Genomic DNA, 21,675 nt, shown 5'->3' with positions numbered 1-21,675 from the left:
AGATGACACTCGAGAGAGCGACTCCCAAGGGAAAAGTAGGTGGTGGTGAGGCAAATGGTAAAATCAATGTTGGGCCTTGCTGGAGGAGTTTTATTCAAAGCGAACTGTCAAGGGGGTCCCATAAATCACCCAACCGTGTTAGGGACGCAAAATCTGGGAACATAATACCGATATGACGGAAACTAGAGCGGCAAGAATGGAACAAAACACCAGGCATAAGGCCGAGTCTTCCACCCTTTACCAAGTATATAGATGCATTAATTAAATTAGAGATATTGTGATATCCCAACATAATCCTGTCCATCATGGAGCAATCTTCATCTTCACCTGCAACTAACAACGCTATAAGAGGGGCTAAGCAAAGCGGTAACATAGCCAAGCAATGGTTGCTAGGAGGGGTGAAAAAGGTTAGAGGCTGACATGTCAATTTGGGAGGCTTGAAGAGCAAAAGATAGGTAGCGCAACATAGCGATAGAACGAAGCAACTAGCATAGCAATGATAGTAGTGAGATCCAGGGTAGCGGTCATCTTGCCTGAAATCCCACTAGGAAGAAGAACGAGTCCATGAAGAAGATGAACGGACGTAGTCGAACAAATCCTCACAATCACAATATTACCGGAACTAAGAAGCAACACCAGAAAGAAACAAACAACATGGTAAACACAAGCATAAACATGGCATGATGCACAAACAAGTATGATGCATGACCGGTTTAACGAGGCATGGCATGGCAAAGTGCAACAAACAATACTAAAGTTAAGTGGAGCTCAATATGCAACGAGTTGCATATTGAAAAAACACCACATTGACATATTTAGTTTAATCTCGTTTAGGTACACAACAATATTAAATGTTGTTAAACATGTCAATAGATGAAACATAAGTAAACTAACTATCTAGGCAAGTTTAAATGAGGCCGGAAACAACAAACAACAATTCCGGAAAATCCTCATATGCATATTATGAATTTGGTACTATTCTGCCCTAAACCATATTTTAAGGTTGTTAAATAGGAAAATAAACTGGACCATGTTAAACTAGGCATTATTCCACCCCATTTACATATAAAGAACATTTAAAACCAAGCTACGGTTATTTAGTTATGAAATAAATCATTTTAACATATTATTTAAGCAAAAATTAAACAAACAACATTTTAAGCATTTTAAATATGGACGAGAGTGGCAGAATATTAAACTAGATGAAATTATAAGCATTTTACATACATAAAGTTTTTACATATGATGCATAGTTCATGAGTTATTATATGCATGAAGTGTAAGGGGGTTTCTGCAAATCTTTTAAACACTGGAATAATGCTAAATTCGTAGAAGTAAAAAAAACATGCAGGGCCAAATATGACTAGCCCAATAGAGGAAAGGCCAAGGGGGCTGCTCACCCTGGGCCTTGGGCCCGATTGGAAGCAGAGGGACGCCTGGCGCTGGCTGCGGCTTGGAGAGGCAGGGCGCGGTCAACACAACCACGACCACGACGAGCAGAGCTCGTCTAGGTTACAGAGAAGGCAGGAGTTGGGTTGAGGCAGACCAAGGCGGGGCACTCCAGCGAGGAAGATGGACGGCGACACCGGGTAGGATCTGGCAGAGGCGAGGGACTTGGCGCTCGAGACGGACAAGAGGGCGCCATCCTCGTCAGGAGCTGCTGAAGACGACGACGACAGGGAGAGAGGACTACATGAGAGAGAGAGATAGAGCAAAAAGCAGAAGAGGCAGGGAAGGAGGGCGGCAACGGAACCTGCTGGTCGTCGGCGGCGGCAGAATGAGGTAGCGACGGGGTTCGCAGGGGGGGTCAAAGAGGAACTTGGCGCTGGGTCGTCCTCCTCGCGCAAGGGCGAAGCATAGGAGGCGAGCAGAGCTCTGGCGAGCGGGGCGAAAGGGCGGCAAGCTCTTGGGCTTCCGGATTTGGCCGGGAACGGGCTTGGACGGTGTCAGTGCAGGGACGACACGGGGACGAACTTGAGGCGCAGGGGAGCGGCAGCGGCGGCGAACCAGAAGCGAAGGCAGAGCTCGAGCGAGGTGCCCCCATGGCGTCCTGTGGATCACAGAAAGCAAGAGAGTTTGAGAGACCAGAGGGAGAGAGGGAACCGAAGGAGAGAGAGGAAGCAGGGGCATGGCCTGGCCGTGGTCGATGCGGCGCCGGGCGCCATGGACCGGGAGAAGGGAGCTTGAGCTCCTGGATGCTGCTGGTCGAGGAGGGCCATGGGGATCTCTGGTTGGTGGGGATTGATGGATGAATAGATCGACGGGACCGAGTGCTAGGGGAGATCGAGGTAGGAGGAGGCTGTGGCTGGATGGAGTTGATGGGGGCAGGAGGCAAGGGCGAGCGAAGGTTGGTGAGGGATGGATCCCGAGGGGGATTTTTGGATCAGCTTGGTGGTTGGTTGGGTGAAGAGCTCGAGGTGGATTGGATCCGAAGCGATCCTAAGGAAGAAGAGGACTGGCGACGGCGGGTGAGGGGATTCAGAGGATGGGACAGCTCCCCTACATTTTAGGGTTTGTCCAAAGTAGGTGTGGTTTGGTCTATATATTGTGAAATGAAAGAGTTTGGATCACCCGATCGAAATCCGACGGATGAGAATAAATAGGTAGGGAAGTCCAAATAAAAAAACGGAGATGTTTTAGAGATGTTTGGGGATGATCCGGATCCATCGGTAACGACAGACCGGTTCGGGTTCGGGTAAGTTTCAAACGTGGGAGAGGGGTCGATGCACTATGCAAAGAGGGGTTAGGCGGTTTGACAAGAGGGAAACGAAAATACGGTTGGTCTCAGAACAGTCAATGAACCCAATGGAGAGAAGCGAGGAGTGGCAACTACGAGCGGATGCAAGTTTTAAGAAAACAAAGTCGATGCAATGCGCATGATGCTATGAGATGAGATGCATGACATGAACAAAATGCAAAACAAAAGACAAAAACCCAACCACGGAGAAAATAACATATCGCATCTCCGGAAAAGGCAAGAGTTGGAGTTACGAATATGGAAAGTTGTATCCGGGGCGTTACACTCTTACTTATCGAAAGGACTACGATAGATCCCCTACACTTGTGGGTCATCAATACCCCACGATGATTTGTTCCTCAACAAGAGAAGTATGATCCTACTTCCTTCATGGGAACACAAGCTCAAGATGATCTTCCACCACAAGACCACAAGCTAAAAGGCAAGGACATGTTTCAAGAGGAGATTGATGCATTTGAAGAAGCTCCCAAGGCCTTGGTCAAGTGGGTTCCCAAGACTACATCAAGTTCTACTTCATCAAGTACGACTACAACTCCAAGGATTCCCATCAAGATGATGTGGATCCCGAAGAAGAAGGACTAGAGAGTTCTTGAGGGTGACTCCACCAACAAACTTCACTCATATCATTTTGGCAAGAACAAGTGCAAACAACTTTCATATCTTGCACTAGTTCAAGGAGTCACAAACCCTCTTGTTGGTAAGACAAGGGATAAGGTAACCTAATGCTTTCCTGGACATCATCTTGTGTGTACATCACTCTATGTCTATGGATATCCTTGCTTGTTCCTTGTGGGACTAACCCGTGTAGGTATTGAAAGTCCAACTCACTCCAATGGATTGCTCCAAATGGTCTACATCAACATTGAGCATCGACATCTTCAACACCTACATGAAGTCATCATCGACAAAACCCAAGGTTAGTTCATACCTCTTAGGGGGGATATCACATCTAGGGGGAGCTTTACTCTAAGAATTGAGCTAAATCAGCTCTAATGGTGTGAACATAATAATGCTTTATGTAAAAGTGGTAACACCACTTGTGCTTAAACGATGAGTATGACCTATGATCAAATGTTCTCATTTGACTCCTAAGTCAATATACTCATATATAGATGACCTAGTCATCGCCAATTGCTTGATAGATGCTAGAATGATTGTGCATGCTTTGCCTCATATTTCATTTGCCATTTTATTGTGTGAGCATGTTGATTGCATGTTTTCTCATTCGAGGACATCCATTTGTTGCTTTGATTGTTTGGATTTTCTTGTTTTTCCAAATGGATGGACAAGAATGCCTAAGAACTTCCTCTAGCTATCTATGTTTTTCTCTTCTCAAACTCTTTTCATGCTACATCATAAAGTTTGATCAAACTCAAATTCAAACCCTCTGGGTCAGGAGCACTCGGAGTCCCGATTTGTCATAGACTTAAACTTCCAAAACTTCTCTGTGTATTTCGGTCTGACCGATTCATCCATTTCGGTCACACCGAGTTCACTAGGTTGATCAAGTTTTCAATCTCGGTGCAACCAATAAGAACTCCTCAGTCTCACCGAGTTGCAGTAACCGCTTGCGATTCTGCATCTCGGTGCCACCGAGTTGTTCCACTCGGTCACACCGATAGTGCCAGGATATATATACCGTCGGGTTAAATTTTGGAAATTTCTCCAGAACCTCTTCGCCCGCGCGTGTCCTGCTCTGCCGTCTCGGGTCTTAGGATCGTCTTCTCGTCGCCACTGACCTCCCGCTGCTGGTCTCCGCCGCCGTCAATGTAATTCCTCCCCTCCGTTGCCGCCGTAGCAAGCTCATCGCCAAGTTAGGGTATGAGTTCGACACTTTGTGCATCCTTTTAACTCCGATTCGTAGCACAAAGGCAATGCCATGTTTCTTTCCAAGTATGAGATCGATCTATCCACAAAAACATCCTTTAGATTAGTTTTGATTCAAAATTTTAGGGTTAGGTTTCCGCCGGGCTCATCTCGGACCAACCGAATTGTAGAAATCGGTCTCACCGATTTGGCTTATGCCATGGCACATATGATTTTTGGTCTGACCGAAAATTGCAAATCAGTGTGACCGAAATCAGGACTTTGTGAAACCCTAGCAAACTCAAAGTCACTGAACTGTGTCTCGGTCTGACCGATTCTACAAGTTTAGACTCCAAAGTTGCTTCGGTGTCACCGAGTTTTACAAATCGGTAGCTCCGAAATGCTTCATGTAGAAAACTAAAACTAAGTTTTTGACTCATTCTTCTTGCAAAATTCTACACTTTGTGATGCTCATCTACTCTATCTCATCTACAACTATTCACAGGGTCAGCTCTCAGATTGCAGTGCAGAATGTCTGATCAAAGTGATAGTCAAAACAAGTCAGAGGAGCAGATGGACTTGAGTGAGGGCACTAGTCCCTCTGGCAGCTATGATGAAGGTAGCAGGAGCACACCAAGCAACCTGCCTAAAGCTCAGACTAGGCAGAGGAAGAAGAAAACTTTAGATTCTGAGGATGAGGACTTTGAGGTTGAAGAAGTCCGCTCAAAGAAGAAGGTACTAAAGAAGGAATATGCTGATGCTGCTTCTACCAAGCCAGGTCAGCACAAGAAAGCACCTGCCAGGAGAGTGCCTATGTCTAAGGCCAGAGGTTCAACTCAAGAAACCATGGTTTTCACACTTGAGCCAAGAAAAGGTGAAGAGGGCAAGAAAACGGTTAGGAAAACAACTGCTAGAGTGCTTGGAAATCCATCTATGAGGAGAGATCCTGCTAGTGAGGAGGAAGAGGAAGAAGAGGATGTTGCACCAGCACCTTCTGCTAAGTCACAAAAGCTGATGGGGGATGCCATCAAGTCTGGGGCTACTCCTTCAAAGACCAAGACAATCCCCAAAGCTCTAGCTCAAGCCTCCAAGACTGCACCTAAGAGAAGCACGAGGAACATCCCTGTTGCAGAAAAGAACAAGGCCCAAGTGCCTGAAGTTGAAGAAGAAGTTGAAGCCAAAGTGCTCAGGAAACTCAAACCAAAGATTTCACATCATGGTGAGAGTCATCTAGTGGCTGAAAACATGAAAGAGACAAAGGATGCAGGTCTCAGACGATGGAGACAAGCTGATCCATATGATGGGACTGCAGTGGACTATAGGTTCCATACCAAAGAACAACAAGATTTCTATGAGACAGTGTTGCTTGACAAGAAGCCCATTGCGAGTGATATGAGATGTGTTGATTGGGAAAACATTGATGAGAATGCAGATCATTTCCCAGGAGTACATGACAGCTTCAAATCCAATGATGTTGATGAGTTTGTGGGTCAAAAGTTGACAAAATGGAATGATGAGCTAATTATGCAATTCTACTCAACAGCTCAACATTTGCATTTCTGCCCCTAACTCAAACCACCTACTCAGGTTTGCCCCTAATTGCAAAGCATGCTCAATTTTGCCCCTCTGCTATTAAGTCACTACTCAGAAATGCCCTTCCATCCAGTCAAAGGTCTTTGACCATCAAAGGCCCATGTGTACTGTAGCAGACGGAAAGTGCTACAGTATTGGAAGCAAAGTGCTACAATACTGTACAAAAGGGCATTTCTGAGTAGTGACTTGACAGCGGAGGGGCAAATTTGAGCATGCTTCAAAATTAGGGGCAAATCTGAGTAGTGGGTTCGAGTTAGGGGCACATATGTAAATGTCTTGATGGAATGATTATGTGGATGGAAGAAGGTTAAAGGCAGCAATCTACTGTTGATGAGTGGGCCAAGCTCATAAAAGCCCCTGAAGAAGCTGAGGATGACATTGATGTCTATGCTGAGAAGAAGAAGGATCACAAGTCCATGGCCAATATGTACAAGGAGATTCCTGAGAAGGCCTTGGAGACACACAAATTTGGGTCAGTTTACTACTTGTTGTCAGGATTGGCCACAATAAACACTATCTTGAGGCACACTTTGTTGCCCAAATCAGGAGATCACAGGATGATTAGAGGCCATTCCATCAACTTGCTACAACTGTTTGATGTGCCACAAAAGTTCAAAGTAATGAGCTTGATTGTTGAGACAATCAAGAGAACATCAGCTGACCAGAAGAGATCATGTGGGTATGCTCCACACATACAGATGTTGATCAATTCCAAGATGAAAAAAGGAGTGTATCTGTTGGACAAAGAACATCTTCCTTTGTTGCCTGACTTTGAAGACAATATAGTTGTCATGGATGCTGAAGATCCCACTTCAGTTGAAGCTCATGAGAAGAAGGAGACAACACAAGCTGAGAAGGCAACAAAGATGCCTAGTGCTAATGAAGCTTCAGAAGTGTTCCTCAAGTCAAAGCAATACTAGCTTGATATCTTATTCAAGCAACCTTGAGAATTGAGAAAGGACTGGCCACCCTGATTTAGAACCAAGAGAGCTTGGAAAGGATTATTGAAACCAAATTCTATGATCTTGACTTGAAGGTGACTGAAATTCAGACAGCAGTTGAATAGCTCTAGGAAGAAGCACAAGAGAGAAAGGGAAAAGCAACTACACAAGTGTTTCACAGAGTGCCTAGGGCACATATGTCTGCAGCAGTGTCAGTGCCAGACACAAGAGCCACAGTTTCAACACCTATAGCCATAGCTCCAGTTGCCCCTCCAATGGCAACCCCTCCAGCTCCAACATCTTCTACAGATGCATTCGTCCTTGGAGTCATCTCAACACCACCTCCTGAAGATCAAGCCTAGAGAGTCGCATAGAGCTATGCATTTTCAGGCTTTTTGGTAACTTGTTGCCAAAGGGGAGAAAGTGTACACATCATAGGCTTCAGAGAGAGAGAGAGAGAGAGAGAGAGAGAGAGAGCTTTGCTTCTTCTTGCTACTTATTTGCTTTGCTTGCTTGGTTGAGATACTTTATGTTTATGTGTGTGAGATACTCTGTATGGTCATGTGTTTGATCATATCATGCTTATTGCTTATGCTTGGATGATAACATTATCTATCTCTTATGTATGATCATTCACTTTGCCTTGGTGATGAGTGCTTGTTCCTATTTCTATCATTTTGAGCGCTCCACCAAGATGTATGTAACATGGAAGAGTAACCCATGATCGTATTTGTTTGTGCATTTGCATTCAAAACAAAATTTTAAATAATGCACAAATTTAGGGGGAGCTCTTGCTTATCACATACTTCTCGAAGCGACGATGTTTTCCATTCTTATTATCATTTATCAAAGTTTTGATCTATATGTTGTCATCAATTACCAAAAAGGGGGAGATTGAAAGTGCAACTTATCCCTGGGTGGTTTTGTTAATTGTTAACAACATATAGCTCATTGAACTAATGCTCTTTCAAGATGATCATTTCAGAAAGTTCAATGATTGGCATGGCATGGACTAGAGACGTGGACCACTCAAAATGTTAAGGACACATATGTTGGGGAACGTAGCAGAAATTCAGAATTTTCCTACGTGTCACCAAGATCTATCTATGGAGAAACCAGCAATGAGGGGAAGGAGAGTGCATCTACATACCCTTGTAGATTGCTAAGCGGAAGCGTTCAAGTGAACGGGGTTGATGAAGTCGTACTCGTCTTGATTCAAATCACCGATGATCAAGTGCCGAACGCACGGCACCTCCGCGTTCAACACACGTACAGCCCGGTGACGTCTCCCATGCCTTGATCCAGCAAGGAGAGAGGGAGAGGTTGAGGAAGACTCCATCCAACAGCAGCACAACGGCGTGGTGGTGATGGAGGAGCGTGGTAGTCCTGCAGGGCTTCGCCAAGCACCGCGAGATATGAGGAGAAGGGAGAGAGGTAGGGCTGCACCAAGAGGAGAAGTTCTCATGTGTTATGGGCAGCCCCAGGCCTCTATTTATATAGGGGAGAAGGGGGCTGCGCCCCCTTTAGGGTTTCCCACCCCAAGGGGTGCGGCCATCCCTAGATGGGACTTGGGGAGGCGGCCAAGAGGGGGAGAGAGGGGAGGCACCCACTAGGTGGGCCTTAAGGCCCATCTGGACTAGGGTTTGCCCCCTCCCACTCTCCCTTGCGCCTTGGAACCCTTGTGGGGGGCGCACCAGCCCACCTAGGGGCTGGTCCCCTCCCACACTTGGCCCACGCAGCCTTCTGGGGTAGGTGGCCCCACTTGGTGGACCCCCGGGACCCTCCCGGTGGTCCCGGTACAATACCGATATCGCCCGAAACTTTTCCGGTGACCAAAACAGGACTTCCCATATATAAATCTTTACCTCCGGACCATTCCGGAACTCCTCGTGACGTCCGGGATCTCATCTGGGACTCCGAACAACATTCGGTAACCACATACAAGCTTCCTTTATAACCCTAGCATCATCGAACCTTAAGTGTGTAGACCCTACGGGTTCGGGAGACATGCAGACATGACCGAGACGTTCTCCGGTCAATAACCAACAGCGGGATCTGGATACCCATGTTGGCTCCCACATGTTCCACGATGATCTCATCGGATGAACCACGATGTCAAGGACTCAATCGATCTCGTATACAATTCCCTTTGTCTAGCGGTATTTTACTTGCCCGAGATTCGATCGTCGGTATACCGATACCTTGTTCAATCTCGTTACTGGCAAGTCTCTTTACTCATTCCGTAACACATCATCCCGTGATCAACCCCTTGGTCACATTGTGCACATTATGATGATGTCCTACCGAGTGGGCCCAGAGATACCTCTCCGTTTACACGGAGTGACAAATCCCAGTCTCGATCCGCATAAAACAATAGATACTTTCGGAGATACCTGTAGTGCACCTTTATAGTCACCCAGTTACGTTGTGACGTTTGATACACCCAAAGCACTCCTACGGTATCCAGGAGTTACACGCTCTCATGGTCAAAGGAAGAGATACTTGACATTGGCAAAGCTCTAGCAAACGAACTACACGATCTTAGTGCTATGCTTAGGATTGGGTCTTGTCCATCACATCATTCTCCTAATGATGTGATCCTGTTATCAACGACATCCAATGTCCATAGCCAGGAAACCATGACTATCTGTTGATCACAACGAGCTAGTCAACTAGAGGCTCACTAGGGACATATTGTGGTCTATGTATTCACACGTGTATTACGATTTCCGGATAATACAGTTATAGCATGAATAAAAGACAATTATCATGAACAAGGAAATATAATAATACTTTTATTATTGCCTCTAGGGCATATTTCCAACAACATATTGGCAACAAGCTCAAGACTCTACATTTTTATTTAAGTGATCCAAGATCACATTGAGTCAATAGGGAAGCCAATACTATTAAAAGGGGATGAGGTGTTGCTTAATGGATTTCTTGCTCAAAATGCTTAGTGACATGCTCCAAAACCCTCAACCACTTTCTCATCTCCACATATGTCCCAAACCTAAAAGTCAAACTCGGCCCCATCAATTTGATCTATCCGGCGCCACCAAGTTCATCTTTGACATAGCCACTACCAAACCCTAGTCACTTCGGTTTCACCGATAGGGATCTCGGTCTCACTGAGTATGTAATGCAAACTCCATGTTTCCTTTTCGTAACACTTCAGTATCACCGAAGAGAGCGAATCGGTCCCACCGAGTTTGCCTGACCAACTCTTTATGTGCCTATTACTGAAATCTGTCCCATCGAGTTCATGTGATCGGTCATACCGAGATTACGTTATGCCCTAACCCTTGCAAATTGGTCTCACCGAGTTGACTGTATCAGTCCCACCGAAAACTCTAACGTTCACATTTTGACCTGAATCGGTCTGACCGAGTTTTACCATTCGGTCCCACCGAGTTTGGGAATCTATGTGTAATGGTTAGATTTTGTGTGGAGGCTATATATACCCCTCCACCCATTCTTCATTCGTGAGGAGAGCCATCAGAACGTGGCTACACTTCCATTACTCATTTTCTGAGAGAGAACCACCTACCTCATGTGTTGAGACCAAGATATTCCATTCCAACCATATGAATCTTGATCTCTAGCCTTCCCCAAGTTGCTTTCCACTCAAATCATCTTTCCACCATAGCCAAATCTATGAGAGATAGTTGAGTGTTGGGGAGACTATCATTTGAAGCACAAGAGCAAGGAGTTCATCATCAACACACCATCTATTACCTTTTGGAGAGTGGTGTCTCCTAGATTGGTTAGGTGTCACTTGGGAGCCTCCATCAAGATTGTGGAGTTGAACCAAGAAGTTTGTAAGGGCAAGGAGATTGCCTACTTCGTGAAGATATACCCAACTGAGGCAAGTCCTTCGTGGGTGATGGCCATGGTGGGATAGACATGGTTGCTTCTTGCTACCTCTTGAGCATGCGTTGGTTTTTCCCTTGAAGAGGAAAGGGTGATGCAAAAAAGTAGCGTAAGTATTTCCCTCAATTTTTGAGAACCAAGGTATTAATCCAGTAGGAGGCTCCTCAAAAGTCCCACGCACCTACACAAACAAACAAGAACGTCGCAACCAACGCGATAAAGGGGTTGTCAATCCCTTCACGGGAACTTGCAAAAGTGAGATCTGATAGAGATAATAAGATGAGATAAATATTTTTGGTATTTTTATGATATAGATTGGAAAATAAAAGATGCAAATAAAAGTAGATGGAAAACTTATATGATAAAAGATAGACCCGGGGGCCATAGGTTTCACTAGTGTCTTCTCTCAAGATAGCATAAGTATTATGGTGGGTGAACAAATTACTGTCGAGCAATTGATAGAAAAGTGCATAGTTATGAGAATATCTAGGCATGATCATGTATATAGGCATCACATCCGCAACAAGTAGACCGACTCCTGCCTGCATCTACTACTATTACTCCACACATTGACCAACTCCTGCCTGCATCTAGAGTATTAAGTTCATAAGAACAGAGTAACACATTAAGCAAGATGACATGATGTAGAGGGATAAACTCATGCAATATGATATAAACCCCATCTTTTTATCCTCGATGGCAACACTACAATACGTGCCTTGCTACCCCTACTTTCACTGGGAAAGGACACCGCAAGATTGAACCCAAAGCTAAGCACTTCTCCCATTGCAAGAAAGATCAATCTAGTAGGCCAGACCAACCTGATAATTTGAAGAGACTTGCAAAGATAACCAATCATACATAAAAGAATTCAAAGGAGATTCAAATATTTCTCATAGATAAACTTGATCATAAACCCACAATTCATCGGATCTCGACAAACACACCGCAAAAAGAGTTACATTGAATAGATCTCCAAGAAGAGGAAGGAGAACTTTGTATTGAGAATCAAGAGAGAGAAGAAGCCATCTAGCTAATAACTATGGACCCAAAAGTCTGTGGTAAACTACTCACAACTCATCGAAGAGGCCTTGGAGATGATGTAGAGGTCCTCTGTGGTCGATTCCCCCTCCGACGAAGCACCGACAAAGGCTCCAAGATGGGATCTCGCGAATACAGAAGGTTGCGGCGGTGGAAATAATTTCTCATGGTGCTCCTGGATGGTTTCGGGGTACGTATATATATATATATATATATATAGGAGGCAGAAGTAGGTCAGTGGATGCTCGAGGGGCCCATGAGGGTGGGGGGCACGCCCACCCTTACAGGGTGCGCCGGGCACTCTCGTGACCGCCTCGCTCGTTGCTTGACGTCCACTCCAAGTCCCCTGGTTTGCATTTGTTCCAAAAAGATCGCTCCGGTTTCATCCCGTTTGGACTCTGTTTGATATTCCTTTTCTTCGAAACACTGAAATAGGCAAAAAAGCAACAATTCGGACTGGACCTCCAATTAGTAGGTTAGTCCCAAAAATGATATAAAAGTGTAAAGTAAAGCCCATAAACATCCAAAACAGGTAATATAATAGCATTGAACAATCAAAAATTACAGATACGTTAGAGACATATCACTTCTTCGTGGACCCTTCATGGGTGGGGCCCTCCATGGACTCGCGCAACCGTTACCTTCATGGGTTGAAGTCTTCATCAACATGGATGTACGATAGCACCACCTATCGGAACCACGCCAAAAATCTCTGTGTCAACATTGTGTTTGCTCCCTCCAAACTCCTCCCGTTTACTTTCTTGCAAGTTGCATGCTTTACTTTCCGCTGCCCATAGACTCTTTGTAAGCTTGCTTGAATTGTGTTAAGATATGCGGGGTCCATGGGCCCGACTGGAGGGGGTGGTCCGACAGGCTGTGAGGAGTTGTTTCCGGTAGGGTCTCTGTCGGGAGCGGATGACTCTACCGGGAGAGGCTTACCGGTGTCCAATTTCCTCCTTTTCCGGGCCATTGTTGCTGGGGACACGGAGGGCTGAGTGAGATGCAGAACAAAAGTTCCTGGTTCCATAGGAAGCTTCTGTGCAACGCACTTTGACAAATGATTAGCTATGCTATTTTCCACACGAGGTACGTGCTCTGTTTGCAATCCATCAAAGTGCTCCTCTAATCTCCTCACTTCCTCTACGTATGCCCCCATCAATGGACTTTGGTAATCCTTGCTGACTTGTCTCACAACCAGTTGTGAATCTCCTTGAATGATCAACTTCTTAATTCCAAATTCAGCTGTAATCCTGAGCCCGATAAGGAGCCCTTCATACTCTGATGTATTGTTGGTTGCTTCTTCCCGGGAAAAATGCATTTGGACGACGTACTTCAAGTGCTCTCTGGAGGGGGCGACAAGAAGCACGTCAACCCCTGCACCTTGTCGGGAAAAGGTACCATCAAAATACATAATCCATTCTTGGGGCGATTCCTTGCTGGGGATAACTGTCTCTGTCACTTCCTCATCAGGGGTTGGCATCCATTCCGCAATAAACTTTGCCAAAGCCCTGCTCTGGATAGTTGTTGTGCTTCCAAACTTCAAACCATAGCTGGATAGCTCCAAAACCCACTCCACTATTCTACCGATAGCCTCAGGGTTTCAGAGTATCCGTTGCAACGGAAAACGAGTGACAACCGTGATCTCATGGGCTTGGAAGTAGTGGCGCGGTTTCCTTGAGGCCATGATGAGACCAAAAATCAACTTTTGCATGCCAGAGTACCTCAATGTAGCCCCCTGTAACAAGGAGCCAACGAAGTACACTGGGCGCTGCACCACTTTCTTCCTCGCCACGTCCTTGGGGTTGCCCTCATTGCCGTGCTCACTGCTGTAGTGATCCTTGTTTGACTCTGCCGGTCTCTGCTCACTCTCTGCCTCATCCACTTCTCGCTGTCCTACCAAGGCTACACTGACCACTTGGCTGGTTGCCGCTAAGTATAGCAGCAGCGGCTCCTGGGGGTTGGGAGCAACCAAGGTAGGCATAGAGGACAGGTAGGCCTTCAACTCTTGCAAAGCCGCATCTGCTTCTGGGGTCCACTTCATAGGACCTGCCTTCTTCAAAGTTTTGAAGAACGGCATGGCACGCCCGGCATACTTGGAGATGAATCTGCTTAGCGCGGCACCACATCCTGCTAGTGTTGGGGAACGTTGCAGAAAATTAAAATTTTTCCTACGGTTTCACCAAGATCCATCTATGAGTCCATCTAAGCAACGAGTCAAGGGAGAGAGTTTGCATCTACATACCACTTGTAGATCATGAGCGGAAGCTTGTCAAGGGGATGGTGATGATGGAGTCGTACTCGAACGTGATTCGGATCACCGATGTCCAAGTGCTGAACGGACAGCACCTCCGCGTTCAACACACGTATGGGACGGTCGACGTCTCCTCCGTCTTGATGTAGCAAGGAGGAAGGAGAGGTTGAGGAAGGCAGCTCCAACGGCAGCACGACGGCGTGGTGTAGTTGGTGCAGCAGTACTCCGACAGGGCTTCGCCAAGCACGTACGGAGGAGGAGAGGTGTTGGGGAGGGGAGGGGCTGCGCCTTGAGTTGCGGTGTGTTGCAGCCCTCCCCTCACCCCTCTATATATAGGGGAAGGGGCAAGGGGGGCCGGACCTCTAGGGAAAACCCTAGGGGGGGGGCGGCCAAGGGGTGGGGGGCTTGCCCCCCAAGCAAGGGGGGTGCGCCCCCTTTAGGGTTCCCCCCCCCAACCCTAGGCGCATGGGCCCAAGGGGGGGGGGGGCGCCAAGCCCACTAGGGGCTGGCTACTATCCCTACGCAGCCCAAGTGGCCCCCCGAGAAGGGTGGTCCCTCCCGGTGGACCCCCGGAACCTTTCCGGTGGTCCCGATACAATACCGGTATGACCCCGAAACTTTCCGGTGCCCGTTTAACAACTTCCCATATATAAAACTTTACCTCCGGACCATTCCGGAACTCCTCGTGACGTCCGGGATCTCATCCGGGACTCCGAACAACATTCAGTAATCACATACTTGTCTTCCTGATAACCCTAGCGTCACCGAACCTTAGGTGTGTAGACCCTACGGGTTCGGGAGACATGCAGACATGACCGAGACTCTCCGGTCAATAACCAACAGCGGGATCTGGATACCCATGTTGGCTCCCACATGCTCCTCGATGAAGTCATCGGATGAACCACGATGTCGAGGATTCGATCAAACCCCGTATACAATTCCCTTTGTCAATCGGTACATTACTTGCCCGAGACTCGATCGTCGGTATCCCAATACCTTGTTCAGTCTCGTTACCGGCAAGTCACTTTACTCGTACCGTAATGCATGATCCCGTGGCCAACACCTTGGTCACCTTGAGCTCATTATGATGATGCATTACCGAGTGGGCCCAGAGATACCTCTCCGTCATACGGAGTGACAAATCCCAGTCTCGATCCGTGTCAACCCAATAGACACTTTCGGAGATACCTGTAGTGCACCTTTATAGTCACCCAGTTACGTTGTGACGTTTGATACACCCAAAGCATTCCTACGGTATCCAGGAGTTACACGATCTCATGGTCGAAGGAAGAGATACTTGACATTGGAAAAGCTCTAGCAAACGAACTAACCGACCTATGTGCTATGCTTAGGATTGGGTCTTGTCCATCACATCATTCTCCTAATGATGTGATCCCGTTATCAACGACATTCAATGTCCATAGCCAGGAAACCATGACTATCTGTTGATCACAACGAGCTAGTCAACTAGAGGCTTACTAGGGACATATTGTGGTCTATGTATTCACACGTGTATTACGATTTCTGGATAATACAGTTATAGCATGAATAAAAGACTATTATCATGAACAAAGAAATATAATAATAACACTTTTATTATTGCCTCTAGGGCATATTTCCAACTGTCTCCCACTTGCACTAGAGTCAGTAATCTAGTTACATTGTGATGAATCGAACACCCATAGAGTTCTAGTGTTGATCATGTTTTGCTCGCGAGAGAGGTTTAGTCAACGGATCTGCGACATTCAGATCCGTATGTACTTTGCAAATTTCTATGTCTCCATCTTGAACATTTTCACGGATGGAGTTGAAACGACGCTTTATGTGCCTGGTCTTCTTGTGAAACCTGGGCTCCTTGGCAAGGGCAATAGCTCCAGTGTTGTCACAGAAGAGTTTGATTGGCCCCGACGCATTGGGTATGACTCCTAGGTCGGTGATGAACTCCTTTACCCAAATAGCTTCATGCGCTGCCTCCGAGGCTGCCATGTACTCCGCTTCACATGTAGATCCTGCCACGACGCTCTGCTTGCAGCTGCACCAGCTTACTGCTCCACCATTCAACATATACACGTATCCGGTTTGTGACTTAGAGTCATCCAGATCTGTGTCAAAGCTAGCGTCGACGTAACCCTTTACGACGAGCTCTTCGTCACCTCCATAAACGAGAAACATGTCCTTTGTCCTTTTCAGGTACTTCAGGATATTCTTGACCGCTGTCCAGTGTTCCTTGCCGAGATTACTCTGGTATCTTGCTACCAAACTTACGGCAAGGTTTACATCAGGTCTGGTACACAACATGGCATACATAATAGATCCTATGGCTGAAGCATAGGGGATGACACTCATCTCTTCTTTATCTTTTGCCGTGGTCGGTGACTGAGCTGAGCTTAATCTCACACCTTGTAACATAGGCAAGAACCCTTTCTTGGACTCATCCATTTTGAACCTTTTCAAAATCTTATCAAGGTATGTGCTTTGTGAAAGACCTATGAGGCGTCTCGATCTATCTCTATAGATCTTGATGCCTAATATATAAGCAGCTTCTCCAAGGTCCTTCATTGAAAAACATTTGTTCAAGTAGGCCTTAATGCTGTCCAGAAATTCTATATTATTTCCCATCAAGAGTATGTCATCTACATATAATATGAGAAATGCTACAGAGCTCCCACTCACTTTCTTGTAAACGCAGGCTTCTCCATAAGTCTGCATAAACCCAAACGCTTTGATCATCTCATCAAAGCGAATATTCCAACTCCGAGATGCTTGCACCAGCCCATAAATGGATCGCTGGAGCTTGCATACTTTGTTAGCATTCTTAGGATCGACAAAACCTTCCGGCTGCATCATATACAGCTCTTCCTTAAGATGCCCGTTAAGGAATGCCGTTTTGACGTCCATCTGCCATATCTCATAATCATAGTATGCGGCAATTGCTAACATGATTCGGACGGACTTAAGCTTCGTTACGGGAGAGAATGTCTCGTCGTAGTCAATCCCTTGAACTTGTCGATAACCCTTAGCGACAAGTCGAGCTTTATAGATGGTGACATTACCATCCGCGTCCGTCTTCTTCTTAAAGATCCATTTGTTTTCTATCGCTCGCCGTTCATCGCGAAAGTCAGTCAAAGTCCATACTTTGTTTTCATACATGGATTCTATCTCGGATTTCATGGCTTCTAGCCATTTGTTGGAATCTGGGCCCGCCATCGCTTCTTCATAGTTCGAAGGTTCACCGTTGTCTAACAACATGATTTCCAGGACAGGGTTGCCGTACCACTCTGGTGCGGAACGTGTCCTTGTGGACCTACGAAGTTCAGTAGCAACTTGATCTGAAGTACCTTGATCATCATCATTGGTTTCCTCTTCAGTTGGTGTGGGCATCACAGGAACATTTTCCTGAGCTGCACCACTTTCCCGTTCGAGAGGTAGTACTTCATCGAGTTCTACTTTCCTCCCACTTACTTCTTTCGAGAGAAACTCTTTTTCCAGAAAGCATCCGTTTTTGGAAACAAAGATCTTGCCTTCGGATCTTAAGTAGAAGGTATACCCTACAGTTTCCTTAGGGTATCCTATGAAGACGCATTTTTCCGACTTGGGTTCGAGCTTTTCAGGTTGAAGTTTCTTGACATAAGCATCGCATCCCCAAACTTTTAGAAACAACAGCTTAGGTTTCTTCCCAAACCATAATTCATATGGTGTCGTCTCAACGGATTTAGATGGTGCCCTATTTAAAGTGAATGTAGCTGTCTCTAGAGCGTATCCCCAAAATGATAGCGGTAAATCGGTAAGAGACATCATAGACCGCACCATATCCAATAGAGTGCGATTACGACGTTCGGACACACCGTTTCGCTGAGGTGTTCCAGGCGGCGTGAGTTGTGAAACGATTCCACATTTCCTTAAGTGTGTGCCAAATTCGTGACTTAAATATTCTCCTCCACGATCTGATCGTAGGAACTTTATCTTTCGGTCACGTTGATTCTCCACCTCATTCTGAAATTTCTTGAACTTTTCAAAGGTCTTAGACTTGTGTTTCATTAAGTAGACATATACATATCTACTTAAGTCATCAGTGAGAGTGAGAACATAACGATATCCTCCGCGAGCCTCAACACTCATTGGACTGCACACATCGGTATGTATGATTTCCAACAAGTTGGTTGCTCGCTCCAATGTTCCGGAGAACGGAGTCTTGGTCATTTTTCCCATGAGGCATGGTTCGCATGTGTCAAATGATTCATAATCAAGAGACTCCAAAAGTCCATCAGCATGGAGCTTCTTCATGCGCTTCACACCAATGTGACCAAGGCGGCAGTGCCACAAGTATGTGGGACTATCGTTATCAACTTTACATCTTTTGGCATCTACACTATGAACATGTGTAATATTACGCTCGAGATTCATTAAGAATAAACCATTGACCATCGGAGCATGACCATAAAACATATCTCTCATATAAATCGAACAACCATTATTCTCAGACTTAAATGAGTAGCCATCTCGTATTAAACAAGATCCAGATACAATGTTCATGCTCAAACTTGGCACTAAATAACAATTATTAAGGTTCAAAACTAATCCCGTAGGTAAATGTAGAGGCAGCGTGCCGACGACGATCACATCGACTCTGGAACCATTCCCGACGCCCATCGTCACCTCGTCCTTCGCCAGTCTCCGTTTATTCCGCAGCTCCTGCTATGAGTTACAAATATGAGCAACGACACCGGTATCAAATAACCAGGAGTTACTACGAGTACTGGTAAGGTACACATCAATTACATGTATATCAAATATACCTTTGGTGTTGCCGGCCTTCTTATCCGCTAAGTATTTGGGGCAGTTCCGCTTCCAGTGACCCTTCCCCTTGCAATAAAAGCACTCAGTCTCAGGCTTGGGTCCATTCTTTGACTTCTTCCCGGCAACTGGCTTACCGGGCGCAGCAACCTCTTTGCCGTCCTTCTTGAAGTTCTTCTTACCCTTGTCCTTCTTGAACTTAGTGGTCTTATTGACCATCAACACTTGATGTTCTTTCTTGATTTCAACCTCTGCTGACTTCAGCATAGAAAATACTTCAGGAATGGTCTTTACCATCCCCTGCATATTGTAGTTCATCACAAAGCTCTTGTAGCTTGGTGGGAGCGACTGAAGAATTCTGTCAATGACTGCCTCATCAGGGAGGTTAATATTCAGCTGGGTCATATGGTTGTGCAACCCAGACATCTTGAGTATGTGCTCACTGACAGAACTATTTTCCTCCATCTTACAACTATAGAACTTGTTGGAGATGTCATATCTCTCGACCCGGGCATGAGCTTGAAAAACTAGTTTCAGCTCTTCGAACATCTCATATGCTCCGTGATGCTCAAAACGCTTTTGGAGCCCTGGTTCTAAGCTGTAAAGCATGCCGCACTGAACAAGGGAGTAATCATCAGCACGAGACTACCAAGCATTCATAATGTCTTGGTTCTCTGGGACGGGAGTGTCACCTAGTAGTCCTTCTAGGACATATTGTTTCCTGGCAGCTATGAGGATGATCCTCAGGTTCCGGACCCAGTCCGTATAGTTGCTGCCATCATCTTTCAGCTTGGTTTTCTCTAGGAATGCGTTGAAGTTCATGTTGACATGAGCGTTGGCCATTTGATCTACAAGACATATTTGCAAAGGTTTTAGACTAAGTTCATGATAATTAAGTTCTAATCAAATTATGAACTCCCACTTAGATTAGACATCCCTCTAGTCATCTAAGTGTCACACGATCCGAGTCGACTAGCCCGTGTCCGATCATCACGTGAGACGGACTAGTCATCGTCGGTGAACATCTTCATGTTGATCGTATCTTCCATACGACTCGTGTTCGACCTTTCGGTCTCCATGTTCCGAGGCCATGTCTGCACATGCTAGGCTCGTCAAGTTAACCCTAAGTGTTTTCGCTGTGTAAAACTGTCTTACACCCGTTGTATGTGAACGTAAGAATCCATCACACCCGATCATCACGTGGTGCTTAGAAGCGACGAACTGTAGCAACGGTGCACAGTTAGGGGAGAACACTTCTTGAAATTTTGTAAGGGATCATCTTATTTACTACCATCGTCCTAAGTAAACAAGATGCATAAAACATAATAAACATCACATGCAATTATATAAAGTAGTGACATGATATGGCCAATATCATATAGCTCCTTTGATCTCCATCTTCGGGGCTCCATGATCATCTTGTCACCGGCATGACACCATGATCTCCATCATCATGATCTCCATCATCGTGTCTTCATGAAGTTGTCACGCCAACGACTACTTCTACTTCTATGACTAACACGTTTAGCAATAAAGTAAAGTAAGTTACATGGCGTTCTTCAATGACACGCAGGTCATACAAAAAAAATAAAGACAACTCCTATGGCTCCTGCCGGTTGTCATACTCATCGACATGCAAGTCATGAATCCTATTACAAGAACATGATCTCATACATCACAATTCATCATTCACCACAACTTCTGGCCATATCACATCACATGATCAATCGCTGCAAAAACAAGTTAGACGTCCTCTAATTGTTGTTGCATCTTTTACGTGGCTGCAATTGGGTTCTAGCAAGAACGCTTTCTTACCTACGAATAACCACAACGTGATTTTGTCAACTTCTATTTACCCTTCATAAGGGCCCTTTTCATCGAATCCGCTCCAACTAAAGTGGGAGAGACAGACACCCGCCAGCCACCTTATGCAACTAGTGCATGTTAATCGGTGGAACCGGTCTCACGTAAGCGTACGTGTAAGGTTGGTCCGGGCCGCTTCATCCCACAATACCGCTGAAGCAAGAAAAGACTAGTGGAGGCAAGCAAGTTGACAAGATCCACGCCCACAACAAAATTGTGTTCTACTCGTGCAAAGAGAACTACGCATAGACCTAGCTCATGATGCCACTGTTGGGGAACGTTGCAGAAAATTAAAATTTTTCCTACGGTTTCACCAAGATCCATCTATGAGTCCATCTAAGCAACGAGTCAAGGGAGAGAGTTTGCATCTACATACCACTTGTAGATCACGAGCGGAAGCTTGTCAAGGGGATGGTGATGATAGAGTCGTACTCGAACGTGATTCGGATCACCGATGTCCAAGTGCTGAACGGACAGCACCTCCGCGTTCAACACACGTACGGGACGGTCGACGTCTCCTCCGTCTTGATCCAGCAAGGAGGAAGGATAGGTTGAGGAAGGCAGCTCCAACGGCAGCACGACGGCGTGGTGTAGTTGGTGCAGCAGTACTCCGACAGGGCTTCGCCAAGCACGTACGGAGGAGGAGAGGTGTTGGGGAGGGGAGGGGCTGCGCCTTGAGTTGTCGTGTGTTGCAGCCCTCCCCTCACCCCTCTATATATAGGGGAAGGGGCAAGGGGGGCCGGCCCTCTAGGGAA

Source organism: Triticum aestivum, chromosome 2B (genome assembly GCF_018294505.1).
Source record: "Triticum aestivum cultivar Chinese Spring chromosome 2B, IWGSC CS RefSeq v2.1, whole genome shotgun sequence".
In the NCBI taxonomy this organism is placed as follows: Eukaryota; Viridiplantae; Streptophyta; class Magnoliopsida; order Poales; family Poaceae; genus Triticum; species Triticum aestivum.
The sequence above is the reverse complement of the archived record's forward strand: the minus strand, read 5'-3'. Positions refer to the sequence as shown.